The sequence below is a fragment of the Octodon degus genome, unplaced genomic scaffold (assembly GCF_000260255.1).
Source record: "Octodon degus isolate 3935 unplaced genomic scaffold, OctDeg1.0 scaffold00009, whole genome shotgun sequence".
In the NCBI taxonomy this organism is placed as follows: Eukaryota; Metazoa; Chordata; class Mammalia; order Rodentia; family Octodontidae; genus Octodon; species Octodon degus.
Genome location: NW_004524585.1, coordinates 27,429,087 through 27,446,211, shown reverse-complemented (window position 1 = coordinate 27,446,211; position 17,125 = coordinate 27,429,087).

The following is a 17,125-nucleotide window of genomic DNA, read 5'->3' as shown; positions in this document are numbered from 1 at the left end:
CCCACCAGGGGGCGGGGCTGGCTGGCATGTGGTGCTGGGGGATCGAACCGCAGTCCCTGATGCTTTGCTAAGCTTGTTCTAAGTAGGTGCTTTAGATCACTGAGCCATCTCTCCAGCCCCAATAAGGATTTTTTTTTTTGTTCCTCGAATGCCTTCAGGGCACTTTTGACCAGCGGGAGAGGTGTGAGGTTCGAACTCCAGCAACCTGAGGCTGACAGCTTTGTGGAAGCAGCCACTTAAAGGCTTGAGCTAGGGCCAGGCCCCCGCATCTCTCTTTCATAATGCAGGAGCTTTAGCCCTCTTAATTCCATAGATTATTTGACAAAATTTAGGACTTCTCTGCTTAGGTTGGCATTCACTTCCTTCCCAGTCAAAAGTTTCCCTTCAACGACAGATTAAGTGCAGTTTATTTTATTTTTATCTACATTTTGTTGCTGTTGCTGCAATGTTTTTGGAAGACATGAATGATAACATAGTTTAGCCATTCTTTCTTTTCAATTAGTTATAACTATTCTTTAATTAAATCTCCACGAACTACGGATGACTGAATTACCCTGAATTATAGGATTTGTCTCTTTTGTCTGCTCAGAGCTCACCCTGCAGGATGTTTTTCTCTGCATTTCACTTCCTTTACTGTACAGAATCAATATAAAATATAAATATCTCCAACCCTAACAATGTATTAGAATTTCCTTTTATATAGAAATATGGATTGTGAACATATTCTTTTCCTTTCATGTATCTATGTATCTTTCAGATTTGATCTTGACTTTGGCCTCATTGATGTGATAGTCCTGCAAATCTTTGCAGTGCTTACCTCTTGCGCTTTAGATTGCGTGTGTTCTATTAAGGTTCTCTGAAGATTTGCAACCTCTTCTCAGTCAAGATCAGCTATGTAGTATCATCAATAGAATGGATTAATATATTATCCACTAAGTGGGCTGTATTCACTTGTGCATATGGCTCTTTGTCTTTCAGACAATATTATGGTAAAGAGTAAGAGAAGTGAGAGTGTTCAGAAAAAAAAAATATAGACAGATATCTATTCCAGATAAATGAGAATTATTCTGATTGTACTCCCAATGTTTACAGAAAAGAAAATACTCACCAGATCAATGCCCACACGCCTTGTTAAAAACTGCTAATTTGCACTGGAAGAACTAACACACAGAGCACAGCAGCTGGACTTGGAGCTGCCAGTTGGTTACATTTGCAGTATGTTACTGTTATCCATCATGATTCATTCAGTTTTTCACAGGCCAAACTTATGAGTGAATTGGGGATATTACTTCCATTTCATTTGGCTTGAAGAATAGCACTGACCCATAAACTCTCTCAGGGTGCATTATGAATTTACTGTCCTGGCAGAGGGAGAGCATGTCAGGATTTTTTCCTTGGTTTTTAAACTGCAGGTTAAAATTTTGCCTTGTGGGGAGCTCACCAAATTCTAAGCATGTGTATTCTAAATATACTTGAAGAACCTGGATTTAATCAATGTGGGGGTCTTTAAATTAATTGAAAGATGAGCATGATCTAATATCTTTATCACTAGTTAAATGAGTCCAGCTATTCTAAGAAAACAGCTATGAAAGTTGAAAACATTTAAAATGGCTGTTTGAAAGAATGAGAAATCCCACTGAACAATAAAGTCAAGGTCTGGGAGAATAATGGAGGAACTTTTGCAATATTTTTCCTTTGTACAGTTAGAGGGAAGATGGAAATACATCAGAAAGTGTGGGTACTAAATCTTACCCCATCAATTATCCCAATTTTTGAACTTGATTGTATGATATATTATTGCTAAGGCTATTGTCCATCTTTAAGATGCAAATATAAAAGCTTTTAAAAGGAAGCAAGCATTTAGAACTCAAAATTACTGTTACATTTATTACTTATAAAGCACTTCATAAAAACAGTGAGGTAGAAGAAAACAGAGGAACAAAAGAAACTACAAAGAGTTCCACAGAACCTGGATAATACTATTATCATTTATAAACTTTAAAATAATGGGCTTTCTATGATTGAAGCACTTAAAGGCAAAACTGAGAATTTTTACAAAGAACCCAAAAAACTAAGAGAAATACATGTTCTAGAACTGAAAAGTCAAGTAAATAAGATAAAATATTTAATTGATAAAATTAGTAGCAAATCAGAAACTAAACAGATGAAACAAGTACTAGAATGGTGGACAGAGACAAAACAGTAGGCAACAGATTCAAGAAAGTTAAAAGTTGCAGAGAGAAAAGCTTACAGACATATAATTAGAGTTGTGGAAAGACAAACAACAGAAAATACAATAAAATCAATAGTTGAGGACATATACGTAATTTTTTTAGAAAAATGAAGGATTCAAAATTCAAATTCAAATAGATTTACAAAACTGTAAGTAACATTAACCAAGAGACCCATGGCTTTGTGCTTTGCAGTAAAACTTTTGGAAAGGAGAAGCTAGAGAACAAGAAAAGATATTATTCCCAAAGAAGCAGCAATTAAGACAACAATTAGCTTGACTTCACAGCTGAAAAAAAAAAAAATGAAAGCACGTATCTTGCTGGAATAATATTTGCAAAGTGCTGAAAGAAAATAGAAAACCATAGCCAGAGACGGTATCCTTCCACAAGGAAAGTGAGAGGTCATAACAAAATAGCTTATACTTGATGTCAATGATTAGGATTGGACAAAAAAAAACAAAAAACAAAAAAAAAAAACACTAAAAGAAAGCTATTGGACTCTGAAGGATAATAAAACAGGGAAAGAACTTGTGAGGCTTCAGTCCTGGACAGAATTTGAGTACACATGGTGACGTCCCATCTGCCACAGATTTCCCTGACAGTGTTTTATAGTCTTTGGAGGTCAGAGGCAAACATTCTCACCCGGGAGCCAGGGAGGTAGCTTGAGCTGGGGAGATAGCTCAGGGGAAAAAGTGTCCTGAGTCTGATACCTGGTCCAATTCACCCTGGAAGGTGCATTCTTACTGAAAGGTGGAGTAAGTAACAAATTGATCTTGATAGCTGTATGGCTGGAAATTGAGTGGGAAAAATCCAGGAAAAAGGATAGACATGAAAAACAGTGTTCTACATCCTATAAGTATTTGGATGTGTCCTTATTTTCTTAGTCCAATGTGTAGATTTTTGCCAAAGTATTATATCTTCAGTATGAAATAAAAATGACCTGCCTTTACATCCTTTGTGAATTATTTTGCCATTTTCTATATTCTTAATACTTTAGGCTTTGGGGCCTTGTACACCTCGGAAGCTGTTCTTCCCAAGGTTAACAAATTCTTAGTAATAACAATCAACTTATCAACACAACTTTTAATTGCAAACCACACAATCCTCAATCCTTTCCACTGCCAGCCCCTTTTGCCCAATTTTTTTGCAATCTAGGATACTCTTTCCTGCCTTCCTCACAATGGGGCCAGTTGCCTGCCAAATGTCAACCACCGTTGGAACCTTGAACCTGCTGAAATCATTCAAATTATAGCCTGTGGTGTTAGTCCATGTCTTTTGTCCCATTGTGCTGGCTTATTGAAGCAGTGGTTTCACATGTTCAAGTCCCGCTTGGGCGATTTAGCAAGTTAGTGAGGTCCTGTCTCAAAATGAAAAAGGAGAGAAGGAAGGAAGGACGGAAAGAAAGAAAGGAAGGAAGGACGGAAAGAAAGAAGAAAGAAAGAAAGAAAGAAAGAAAGAAAGAAAAAAGAAAGAAAGAAAGAAAGAAAGAAAGAAAGAAAGAAAGAAAGAAAGAAAGAAAGAAAGAAAATCATGTAGCCATTTATTTGTATCATTTTCTTGGATTGCTTTGTCCACTCCTTCCTTCAAAAGTAAAAAGTCAGGGCCAGGGATATGGCTCAGGGACACAGCACCCGCCTGGGAAGTGTGAGGTTCTGAATTTGATTCCTTGTACCAATAAACAAATAAGAAAATAAATCTGGAAATTCGTATCCTCTCCCTGCCCCTCGAAGTGCCTGTGTGTTCTCATCTCCCTGGGGTGCTTCCCTGACCTGGCATGGAGTGCCACAAGTCTTGTTTCTAGAAGACTGTGAACACAGTAAACAACTTCTTTCTTCATGCAATCATTTTTATATCTGTGTCTTATTAGATTTCTCAAACTAAGTGCTTATTAAGTTTTGAGAATAATGTGTGTGTGAATAGCCAGATTGTTTTCTAATCAACCACAAACTTTACTCTTGACCTGATTCAAAACTCATCTTAAAGATCTCTGCATTTATCACAGCCTGAAATACTTTTTGTATGTGGACTACAAATGAACAGGATTGGCCCAACCTTGCCTAGTTTTATTGCTTCTAGCAAATTTGTTTTTTAATCTGATGGAGCCGTCTCTGATTAAGACACATGATTCAGTTTTCCATATGGACACAGAGTCTCATACTTCTCAGCCCTTAGGGCAATGCAGGCTGGCTATTGACAGAATGTTTATGAAGGTTGATTCACCCTTCCTTTCTATAAATAGCACAATAGAAAATCTTCGTAAAATACAATCTGTTTTCTAAGCAGCAGGATGAAGTTGAAACAAGAAAGCAGATTGCAAAATTTCTTATGGAAACATCAAGAAATTGGTTAAAGATGCACTTGAAATCATCTTATATCTAATATTTTCTCAGCACTTTGGAAAAAACCGATTCACCTGGCATATATATATATATATATATATATATATATATATAGAGAGAGAGAGAGAGAGAGAGAGAGAGAGAGAGAGAATTTGGTTATTTCAGGGTCTCACTATGCAAATTCGGGATCATGGTGATCCTCCTACTTTCAGCCTCCTAAGCACTGAGATTACAGTCATGAGCCACTATGCCTGGACTCTGGCCAGCTCAGTCAGCCCTGGGGCCGGGGGATGGGTGGGAGGAAGGGCTAGCATGACATGTGGTGCTGGGGATGGAACCACAGTCCCTGTATTTGCTTATGCTTGCTTATGCCTGCGCTGTAGTCCACTGAGTTCTCTCACCAGCCCACCTGGCTTATATTTGGTGATGTACTATGTATGCTCTTACCCATTTCTGTTTTTCTTCAGAGTATAAATTCCAGTTTCTGCTTTGCCTTTTATATTCTTTTAACTAAGTGCATAAAATGTGTCATTTGTAGACCTGGATTAAAGATTTATTTTTTATTCTATAAATTTTTGAAAGTAGATAGTGAAATAAATGTTTCAATTTTGATAGAGTACACAGAGAAATAGTAAAACTTTGGCACTGGTATGCAGATTCTCATCTAATTAGTTAGGACTTAGAACAATTACAAAGCATATATATGAAGTATAAAGATAGTCTGCCCATGCTGCAATTTTATATTTATTTATTTATTTTTGTATTTTAGGGAAGGGCCTACAGGGAGTTCAGGGTCTCACTACTAGATCGGACTTGTAGTGATCCACCTGTTTACAGATGACCAAGAGCTGGGGTTCCAGGTACATGCCACCATGCCCAGTCTCAGTTGCTGTCTCAGCATGCTCCGGGGGCAGGGCCAGCAGAGCAGGCCTGTGTATTGAACCCCCAGCCCCTGCGCCTGCTTGCAGGCACTTTAGTAACCTCAGCTATTTGGCCGGCCCTCATGCTGCAATTTTAGTTTGTTCCAAATTCTGGAATGCAATTGGAGAACCCCTTTGTCGTTATTAAATAGCCTCTGTACATGCTCCCTTAGCTGATACAGCCTGCTAAACCATAGACATTTGTTTCCTAATTCTGGAGGCTGGAAATCTCAGATCAAGGTGGGAGCTTGGCCGGGTTCTGGTAAGGAATCTCTTCTGGATCGCAGACTGCTGATGCGTTTGGAAGCCTGTTAGAGCAAATCTGGAGTTCCTTTTATAAGAGTACAAATCTCATTCACAAGCTCTCAACTCTTAGAGCAAATTATCCCCCAAACACCCTAGCTTTTCCCTCCATCATATCATAGATTAGAATTCCAGTTTATGAATTTTGAGAGAACACAGACATTCAGTCTACTGCACTTTCTGTTTCAGAAGTCACTTTGCTCCTTAAAGTAAACCCTAATGACCCGGCCTCTTTACACTTTCCGGACACATCTTCGCTTCTCTGTGCTGATGATACTGCAGCAGTTTGTCTTGTGGCTTTATGATACTGCAGCTGTTCCTGCTTCTTGGGTCGTGCTGCCATTCTGCTTCGTGCCAGGGGGCTCTGGTATACTCCCCATGCTTTCTTCTTCCTTAATGTGCTCTTTGCTCCTTCTCCTCCCATCTGCTTTCATTCCGCTCCACAAAAGCTTTAGCTTTGCAGTGATATATCACTTTCTCTGACCTCCATGACTAAGAAATCTGTCTTATTTATAGCATTTCATCACTGCACTTAGTACAGTTGCGATAGTACATTTATCTTGTAATTCATTCATCAATGCTTGCCTTTCCCCACAGAAGTGAAAACTGTATCAGACAGTTCTTTGAATATACCACATAAGTGGCAGAAAGGCTGGGATGTAGTTGGCAGTCAAGAAATATATGCTGAATGAGTAAAGCTGAACAGGTGAATATAATACAGTAGGAAAATTGCTACATAAGTAGGTATAAATAAAAATCACAGAGTAGTAGTTAGCAGGACTAAATCTCAATAAGTTCTTTATATCCCAAGCTGCCAGAGTCTCAGCAGGAAACATCACATTCTTGAAGCGGGCAGTTACATAGCTTTGAGCAGCATTTATAGAAATCAACCAATAATGTGCAAAATGACCCTGTTGTCAGAAGGGGAAGGCCCTGAGTGATTCGTGGATCCCAGAGAAGCTACTTGCAGGAAGGAGGCCACTTGATCCAAGATGTGGCCTTCAAAGGACAACATATTTAGCTGATATTGAACCTGCAGTAAGGGAGCTGAGAGAAACCATATCCTGTGCTTGCTTTGTGTATGAAATTTCTAGTGTGGCAAATCTCCAAAGATAGTGGCATTTGGTAACATAAATTTGTCTTATGGCTTTAGAGCTTGAAATCTGTATGTATGTCTCTTTGGCTTATGCAGTAAGGTGGTACAGGATTGTTTTCCATTGTAGTGTATTCACTGTACTGACGGCTTGAGCTCTGCAGTTGTATTGACTTCTTTCTCTGACTTGGATCTTATAAAGAATGATGTGACTGAATTGAGACTGGGATAATTACTGGGATAGTTGAGAATGATGAGCAATCTCTCCTTGATTTACATCACCTCTGAAGAACGCTTTTGGACAAAGGCAACAAATTCACAAGTTCTACAGATTTGGACTCGGACAATTTTGAAAGACCATTATTCAGACTACCGTGTTCTCACTCTGTCTTCCGTTCTTCTGCAAGTGCCTGCAGTCAGCACAGCACCCCTGGAAGCCCTAGGATAAAGGAAGCTCCCGATGTGCTCCATAGACATTAGCCATCTAGGGACACTGATTAATGGCTTTGGGAAAACCAAGGAAGTATACAGAGAGAAGACCGTGTGTAGCAATTATTATGACTGAGTTGTGTGTTGTGTCTTGATTCTGCTTAATGTGCTTCACAACCTCATCAGGTTTTTTCATTTAGAATTTTTATTATTTTAAGAGCTTGTACTATGCTTTTGATGTATTTTAAAAAATTTATATCTACTTTTTTAAAATAAAAAATCTATATAAAATAATTCTATACAAGTGTCAACAGTTGATTCGATTCATTGTAACTCTGTTTCAAATAGAAATGCCCTACATCCAGAAACGTAGGATAAAATTAGCTAATTACAGTGTTCTTTGAATTTAAATGTTTTAAAACACATAATCATTTAAATGGAATGAAAAATGATGAGTATGTGATATAAGAGAAAGAAGTTTGAATTCCACCCATCTAAGATAATTGAAATGATATTATTGGGTTTATAATATTATTTTAAATTTAAATAGATGAGTTCATGTTTATGGAGAACTTTCTTAGAAAAGGTACAGACTAAATATCTTCAAATATTTAAGGCATATGGGGGCCAGGGAGATAGCTTAGTAGAATAAGTGCTTTCCTGGCAAGTGCAAGGGCCTGAGTTCAATCCCCGGATATATATATATATATATATATATATATAGTCTCTTGGCCTACAGGGTAAGTTGTTATCATAGGAATTGCAGCTCAAGTTCTGGAGCTATCTGTGAAATGTGTTATTGTGGTTATGAGCCATCCCAGTCACTGGCCATATCTCTTCGTTTTCTGTAGTTAGAGGAAGATGACTCAACTAAGAAAAGGTAATTGATGCCAAACACTGGGGAGGGTTTTTCATCATGGGCCACTCTTCTTGAATGTTGTCTTTCTCCAAGTACTTGTTTGTCCTTTCAGAGGTGGGGGGAGAGATTTCTCTGGCATATAGAGTTCTTTCATAAAAACATTTATTAACTTGAAAGCATTTCTGTTCCTAGGAACTTAAGGAACAGATCAAGGTTCCTAGACCTTGATCACAGGTGCTGAAAGCATTTAAACATATCAGCTTCTGTATGTGTGCTTGCCAGTGGAATTAGGGCCAGTTTTCTTGTACTACCAATTCCCTAAGTTATAGACAGCCATCATATAAACTATAATTATAATTAACTAAGATATACTTGGCTTCCAGAGATTTAGTTAGTGTTTCAATTCTTGTTCCTTTCATTTTTCTTTTAAATGCTTAAATACAAATGAACTTTCATTTATGTTTAGGAGTAAGCCAAAGTATTAAGCATACACCCAGGAAAATGGTAAGCCTCATTTTCTTGTATTATTTCTAAATATGTCTTAAATTTTTCTAAGTTTTGTACTATTTCATATCATTTTGTTTCAAAGTTATAAGAAGTTGTCATAGCTACTTTCTCATTTCTGTGACAAAATACTCAAAACCTACAAGTTAACAGTTTATAGTTATCTCACTTCAAAGCAGAAAATCAAAACCGATGGGTATCACAGAAGATAAACAGTCCATAGCAGGGTAGCAGGAAAGTGTCTTTCCCTTTTATTCTGTCCAGGGCATAAGCCTTTCAGGGAGTGTCACCCCCACCCAGGATGGGGCTTTAGGTACCCATATTCCAAACTATGCTAAATCAAATTTAGTCATTTTATAGTAAATTTAATTCCAGCACCACATATGCGAATCCAGTATCATACAGACTTGATCCAGCCATTGCTGAAAAGCTTCATATGAGTGCATGAAGCTTTAGGGAGACACCTAGACATAAACTACAACAATGACCTAACCACTCAATGACTCTTTGGACTCAGAACAGAGGTGCACTGTTCAGGCTTATAACCTGCTGTTTGGATATACAATACATCTGGGTTTTTTTGGATAGTTTTGCACATGTTGCTTGTAGAACTTCAGTGTCTTTTTTTATACAGTATACTTTTTTAAACAGTATTGCAATTTTTGATGATTTTACTGCCATAGTACCATAGTTTTAGGTTCTATTATACATGACAGTACTGCATATAAGAACTATGCCAATAAAAGCAAAATCATCAAGTTGGGATTTCCTCTGCCCGTTTCCTTGTCCTGAATATTGTAATGTACCTATTAAATGCAATTCCTCACTGAGGGATCAATTCATTTATCAAGCACAGAGCTCAGTCATTAAATGAGGAATGTCTGTAATTATTATTTATCTTTAATTGAAAGTTGCTATATATGGAGACAAATCTTTGTTGTTAGTTAATTTGAGATAAACTATAACCATTTAAGTATACTTTAATGACTGCAGGCTATAGGCAGATATAATTTAATTTTTTTCACTCTCATTTATTCATTCATAATATGCAACCAGTGCTATGAAGCTGTGGTTCAATATGATGTATTGTCTTCAGAGTATGGATATATTTAAGGCATGCTTTCCTTTCTGAAGGCACTCATAAGTAATAAGTATACATTAAATAATGTTTATTTTATATCCCCACTGCCAGTGTTTCCTTTACAGTGAATCCAGTATTCAGTAGTATTATACAATTAAGGAAATGTGAAATTTGGTAGAAAGAAGACAGTGTTTTTTGCCAATAAGAAAATTAAAAGTTTGGTGATAAAGAAATTTTTCAGTTAAGAAATTTGACAATTTATATTCACTTGATAAACACAATGACAGAAAAAATCACAGGACAATACGAGAGGACACAGAACGATGAATAATAAAAATAGAGGCCATTAGAAGTAACTTCTGGGAGCAGGTACCATTTTCCCTGCATTTTCAAGGTAAATAAAGCTGACTGAAAGGACAGGATAGGGCCACGCTTGAGGGCTATTGTAATTCAGCCTGGTGATAAGGTGCGAGGAGCGGGGAGAGAAGACTGTTCCAGGTGTGCTTCATGAGCTAAGACAAGTTCTCTCAGTAAAATCTGCGGTAGGCTGTGTGATTCGTGACAAGAGATTCACCTCTCCATATCTCAGTGCGTTTGTGTGACACACTGGGATGATATGCTGGCTACCTCAGATGGTATTTAAGAATAGAATAATTTTATATCTATATTTTCAATAGAACAGTGCCAAGCTCAGTAGTAGGAGATGCCAGTTTGCTGCTTAAGAACTTAAAGCAGAAAAATGGTACATGATAAAATCTCATCAGAGCTCATTCCTTTCTTTATATGCTTTGTATTTCCTGTATCATAATGACATTTTCCTGGTCTTGTTCGAGTAATATGATAAAGAGAATTCTATAATCACTAGGAAGTTCATTAAGAATAGTTTTATTGAAATTATATTTTTAAACCACTTAATTAATATTACTTAGCCTTTTCCCTTTGAGAAAAACTGATGATATTTTTCTAGTGTGCATTTGGACTGCTACCATGAACATGGTTTGATCAGTTCAATATTCAGGGTAAATCTAACAGAAACCAGAGGCTTTCCTGCTACATCTATTTCCTGAAGAGAACAGTTCATGCCAAGTTTCTGCAGCAAAGGTCAGTACTTAATAGATATTGTGGTGTACCCAACAACTCCGTGAAATCCTGGATGCTAACCCACAAGCTGGAATCCCAGCTTTATTTTTCTCATGTTTTTATTCATGCGAATGTATGTGCCTAAACAGACTTCCTAAGCATTTCTTCTTCTTTTATTTTAAATGTATCTAATATAAAAAATAAATGCTTTACAGGTATTCCCACCAAAGCAATCTTCATTTCTTCATTTTCATGATTTTTCGAGGTACATTAGAATATAAATAATTGCAATGAAGTGATTGTGTTGATAAGGAGACATAATTTTCAATGTTTTTCAAAGTGATATGAGGATAAATATAATGGCAGAACTGCTTAAAGCACTATAAAATCTTGTCCACCCTGCCCTTCCCCATCCCAGCCCTCCCCGCCCTACCTGTCCCAACCATCCCAGCCCCTCCTCTTTTCTCCCTGCTCCTCTCTGCCCGACCCCTCCCCATTCTTCCTCATATGTCCCTTCCCTTTCCTTCCCTTCCCTGCCCATCCCTTTCCTTGCCCTCCTCTTCCCTTCCCTTTTATAGTCTTCCTTTTCTCTTCCCTCTATTTTTTCCCTCTATTTCTCTTTTGTTATTCTTCCTCTCAATTTAAAATCATCTTCATAGACAGAAACCTGGTAACTATTTCCATTAAGATGCTGGCTGTTTTCCAAAACATTTTCCATTTAAAATTATAAACAAGCAACTGAAAAGCAATAAATGTATCAGTAGGCAAAATATTCCATTTAAAGAAGAAATATTTGGAGCTTTCATAAAGTATATCTACCTATATAGGATGTGCTGTATGTTGAGAAGAATTTATGTTCATGTATATATGCTAATTACAACAATAGGAATATTGTTAAGATTATAAAGATATCCTCTCCCACTCCACCAGTTTACTTCTTACACTATGTCTAAATGCAGAGAAAAAGGGCACTCCTTCTCTGTCACATTAGAATTGGACTTGAGGTAGAGCAGAATACCGTTAGGGAATTGTGCCTGCTAGAGCTGTTCTCTTCATTTTTACATCTGTCAGTTGAGTAGACTGCACTTGATTGGCACTCACATGAACGTGATCACAGATTTGAAATAATAACAGGAAGTGATCGGGTCCAACAGGAATTCTAGTGATATTCTTAAGCTCTGGAGCAGGAAAGAGCCTGAACGATAGGAATACTAGCTCCAAGCCTATAAGGACAGATGAGGGCACCAAGAGCCTGGGGAGCAAGGTGGCACCCTTCCTTGCTAGAGTATGGAAGGAAAGAAATCTTCAGGCTTATGGTTGCCAAGTCTTGCTCCTCATTTTCCCTTGGTGATTCTTGCTTTCAACTTTAAACATTGATAAGTGTAATATATTCATTGCCATAAAGAGCATATTTTTTTTCTCAAGCTGCCTACTCTAATGGCAAGTCAGTACTTTTTCAGCTTTTAGGAGAAAGGTAATAAAATTCAAACACTTTCTTGCTTTTCAGGTAATTACTTTCCAATTTATCTTCTCATATTCTGCCCATCATTTTACAATGCACTCTTAGAGAGAAGACTACCATTTACTGGGACATAAAACCATCAAAATAATATTGGACACTGTACTATGTTTTATTTATAGCAATATTTTCTTTTCTGTTTCCACAGTGGTTTACTCCTTTCTTTAGTCAAATAGAAGAAAAGCTTACATTGCTACCTTTTAAACATCAGAACTATACTAGTCACTTTCCTGTCACTAGGAGAAAAGCACACACCTGGAACTTAGAAGAGGAGAGGTTTATTTTGGTTCATCATTCCAGAGGGTTCAGTCCAAAGTCAGCTGACTCCATGGGTGGGTGTCATAGTGGAAGGAATGGGAGGGGAAAGCTGTTCAATCTAAGGCAAAGCAGAAGAAAAGAGAAAACAAGGAGCCAGGGCCAGGGACACAGGTCATGCCCTCATTAAGCCACCTCCCAGGACCAGGCTCTAGCTCTCAACAGTGCATTTAGACATAAATTGCTTAGTGCATTAATCCACCAATGGGTATAGCACCTTTGTCTAATCATTTTCCAAATCTCTAACACTGAACAACATGAGACCTCTGAGTGACATTTAGATTAAAACCACACAGGAACATGCACTGACCAGCAAATGGACTGCTGCAAACTAGTAAAAAAAATACTAGAATTCTGGAAATGAAAATTACAAAATGATTCCAGGGAAGCTTCTAGGGCATATAAGAAACAAGTAAAGACAAATGTTTTTAGACAACGTGTAACTGCTGTCTTTGTCACTTTTTCATTCTGTGACAAAAAGTTTGACACACACAACTTTCAGGAGGAGAAGTTGGCTGGTTCCAAAGCAAAATCAGCATGGTGGAGGAGAATGTTAGAAGAAATGGTGCTCCACATGAGGAGCAGAAAGACAAGGAAGGAGCCAGGAACAAAAAGATGTCCTGTCAAATCACCACTCTGGTGCCCAGCTGCCAGCTTCTAACAGCAGAGTCAGCCACTGAACTCACCATAAAAGAATCCAGCAATGAGTACAGTGCTTCATGATCCAATCACCCTTCACACACATGAGAATTTGGGGGACATGTTAGACCTAATCCATAGCAATAACTTAACATACACAATGTATATAAAATCACAGTGATCTATGTATGCACCTAAGATAAAATTAATCTAACTAATTAGGTGACTGAATCTTTAAACTTTGTACACAGGAAAATTAATTTATCATAAAATATTCATTGTTTAAGTCTCAGCAAAAATATTACACATATAAATGAGTATTGTGAACTTTTAAATTCTGATTTATGTAGAACTTTCTAAAATAATCATGAGAATATTCATAATATGAAAAGAAGTAAAGAAGAGACAGTGTTCAGTGAGTACATCATCTAATTCAGACTATAATATTGTATTAATTTTACCATGATTGGGACAAAATATCCTGTACCTAAAACTTAAATGAGAAAAGAAATAATTCAGTTTAGGGTTTTAGAGGATTCAATACATTACCAGTAAGTTACAAGGCAGGAACATGATGGTGAAAGGAATGGCACAGTAAGGCTCCTTAGTTCATGGCTGTGAGAAAGCAGAGCAAAGGGCCAGCACCAGGAAGAAAGTTCTAGGGACTACATATAGTAGGTTAGGTCATGTCTCCATGACCCACCCAGACGCACCCAATAATGTATTTTCTTCAATCGCCTTGGATGCTACAAGTCAATCAAATTGGCACCATCAAGATTAACTGCCATATCCACTGCTCATCAATGTGACATCCAAATGCATATCCTTAAGCCATATTTAATTCTGAAATAAATACAAGGTCATAATTCCATAAAACATGGTACAGATAGCTTGCATACAACTGCAAATGCAAAACTCCTTTCCATGATGTTTCCACAGTTCCAACACTGTTGAAAAGCCCAAGTCCACGTCTCATCTGAAACTCAAGGCAAACTTTTATCTGCGAATCTCTGATAAAACAAAAAGCAAATTACATAACCTTGAGGCAGTGGTACAGGGTAAATATTCTTATTCTCACAAAAAGAGGAATAGCATGTTAGAAAATAATCGTGTCAAAGCAACACCAAAACTCATCATGACATACATTAAGTCCTTACCTCTATATCTGATATCCGGGGCACAGAGTGGTAGCATGTGGGTTCCACAGGGTTTGTCTGGCTTTACCCTATGGCCTTGCTTGTTGCAACCCACATGTCTTCTCTCTATGTACACTTTGGGGCTTGCCTCTGTAGAGGTTTCATGCTCCTAGCATCTCCAAATTTCTCGTGTCTCCATTAAACATTTGGCTTTATTCTCACAGGTTACAGGACTGACCTGTTAGGGACTCATTGCCTTTCTTTGAAATTTTGATAGAATCTTTCTTGTCCCCACAAGCTTTGCCTTCTGTGTGCTACTAAAATAAGCATGATGCAGATGTCATCAAGGTATCAAGATCTGCTGTCAGTAGGAACAGTATACCAGCCTCATTTCCCATAGTTGCAGAAGCTTCTGAGTTCTTAGACATCTGAACACAGTGAAATTTGTTCTTGGGAACCAGTGTTCTAGGTGTCACTTCTTATCACAGGAGCCAGAGATTTTCACTTCAATGAAAGGCTTGCAAACCTATGCCCTTGAGTCTCCAGGGCCTCTCTTTTTCCTTGTTACTGTATTTGTTTTCTTATATTTTCAAACTCTGCTAATATTTTCAAACTCTGGGCCTACTCTAAAGCTAGTTTTTTTGGGTCCATAATTTAAATGTTTCACATTATTGTGGTCCATTTTCTGTCCTTAGTCCTCATTGGCTAAAATCATCCAGCAATATCCATCTACAGCCCAAATATTGGGTTCTCTTGAAATGTCTGGAAAAGTAATTATCTTAATCTTAATCTTATACAAAATTTCAGATTTGGACAAAATGTAACATACTGCTAGAGTGCAAAATAACAGGCCGCTAGTTCAATTGCAAGTTGAGTCCTTGTTCTCAACTGAGATCTCTTGGTCCTGACCTTTGCTGTCCTCATTCTTGTCAGCATCCTGATCTACTGAAGTTTGACCCAAATTACCTATCAGGTTGTGTTTATATCATTTTAAGACTTCTCTAGCCCAATTTAGAAACATTGCCAAACTCTTTCTGCAAACCAATCCCAAATGTCTCCAAATCACATAGGTACAGTCACAACCATAATCCCCACTCCTGGTACCAACTTCCTGTATTCATTTACTCATTGTTGGAATGAAGCATGCAACCACAAACCAAAGTAGGACCTGTTTAATTTACCTCGTGATATCTCAGGTCTCAGTATATGGTCAGCAGGTTCTTAGGCAGGAATACCAAAATGAAAGTCTGTGGGACAGCACAGGCCCTTAGGCAATGGCAGAACAGAGGTAAAGCAAGGGAGCAATACTTAAAAGAAAGAATTCAGTACCACTTTTTAATAGCACTCAAGGCCACTCCTTCATGACTTAACCAGACACATCTAAAAGTACAGTTAATCAATTCTCCTGGCAGTTCTCAAGCCTCAGACTGTCCCCCATCCAAGTTCTAAGCAGGCTCGGCCTGGCTTATCCTCTAAAATCAGAAGAGATTGGGCAAATTCAGCCTAAGATGGCTGTAGACTGGACAGCTCCCAAGTTAATCAAGTTGACAGAGTCAAGTTAAATGATCAGAAATAGGTATATAATTGAGCACATGAGTTTGTGGATTGGAATTTAAAACTGGCAAACTGGGAGAAAAATCTTGATCTTTTCAAAAGGGGTTGTACCCAGTATGTGTGAAGAATAGCTGTGGAGGTCAGAACTGACATATTAAGACAGACCCTTTCATAAAAGGTCATATATACTACATCCAAGGACCTGGACAGCTCAGCATATGGAGCTTAGCCTTGCATTTTTGTAATGATTTAATGATTTATAAGACTGTAAGTTTATTTTTTTTTCCTAAACAGATACCTAAGAAGAAAAAATTTTGAAGATGTTTCTCCTTGTTCTTTTAATTATTTCCACTTTAGGAAACTCAATCTTATATTGTTCCTTACAGGCTTTCCCCAACTTTATGCTGATCTAACTTAGGTGTTCAGTATTCTTTGGCTTTATTTTTCCATGTTTATGAAAATATAATTAAGTAGATTTATGGTCTCTACTTCTACTATTAATTTTGCCTCTCAAAGTAAATTATACTACCATGGTATGATGACTATGAAGTATTAGGTAAAGCCATTGATCCTCTTAGATCTAAATCCACAGTAGTATCTCTTACTATTCATGTTATGTATTGTGACTTTTTCAGGTTGGTTCCTCGACCCACTGAGAAGTAAGTAATAGATGGGATTAGAAGCAAAATGATTCACTCAAGAGATTTACATTAGAAGAAAAGGGAAGAGAGAGAAGGTGAAAGTCCTTTCACATTGTGAAACATGCCTGACATCTATTAAGGAAAGAGGGAATTAAAGAAATTGGCTGTACCCATTTCCAAACTGGAGCCTAATTACTGGAAAGGTTATCCCAGGCTGTTAGGGCACTCTCAGGTCAAAGAAAATTACTAAAAGTTTCCTATATCTTATATGTGGCTCAATTTCATTGTTTCTGAAATTTAGTCATTGCCAAAAAGTGGTCCACAGGAAGTGAGACCTTTAAATATATATGGAGGTAGATTCAGAGTATCACAACTGGGATGCCTCTCAATCACTCACTAACATGAATTTTCACAATTGCCATACATGTCTTCTTCAGATGGAAAGTTTGTTTCCCCTCTGCAATCATCTAATACATCAAATA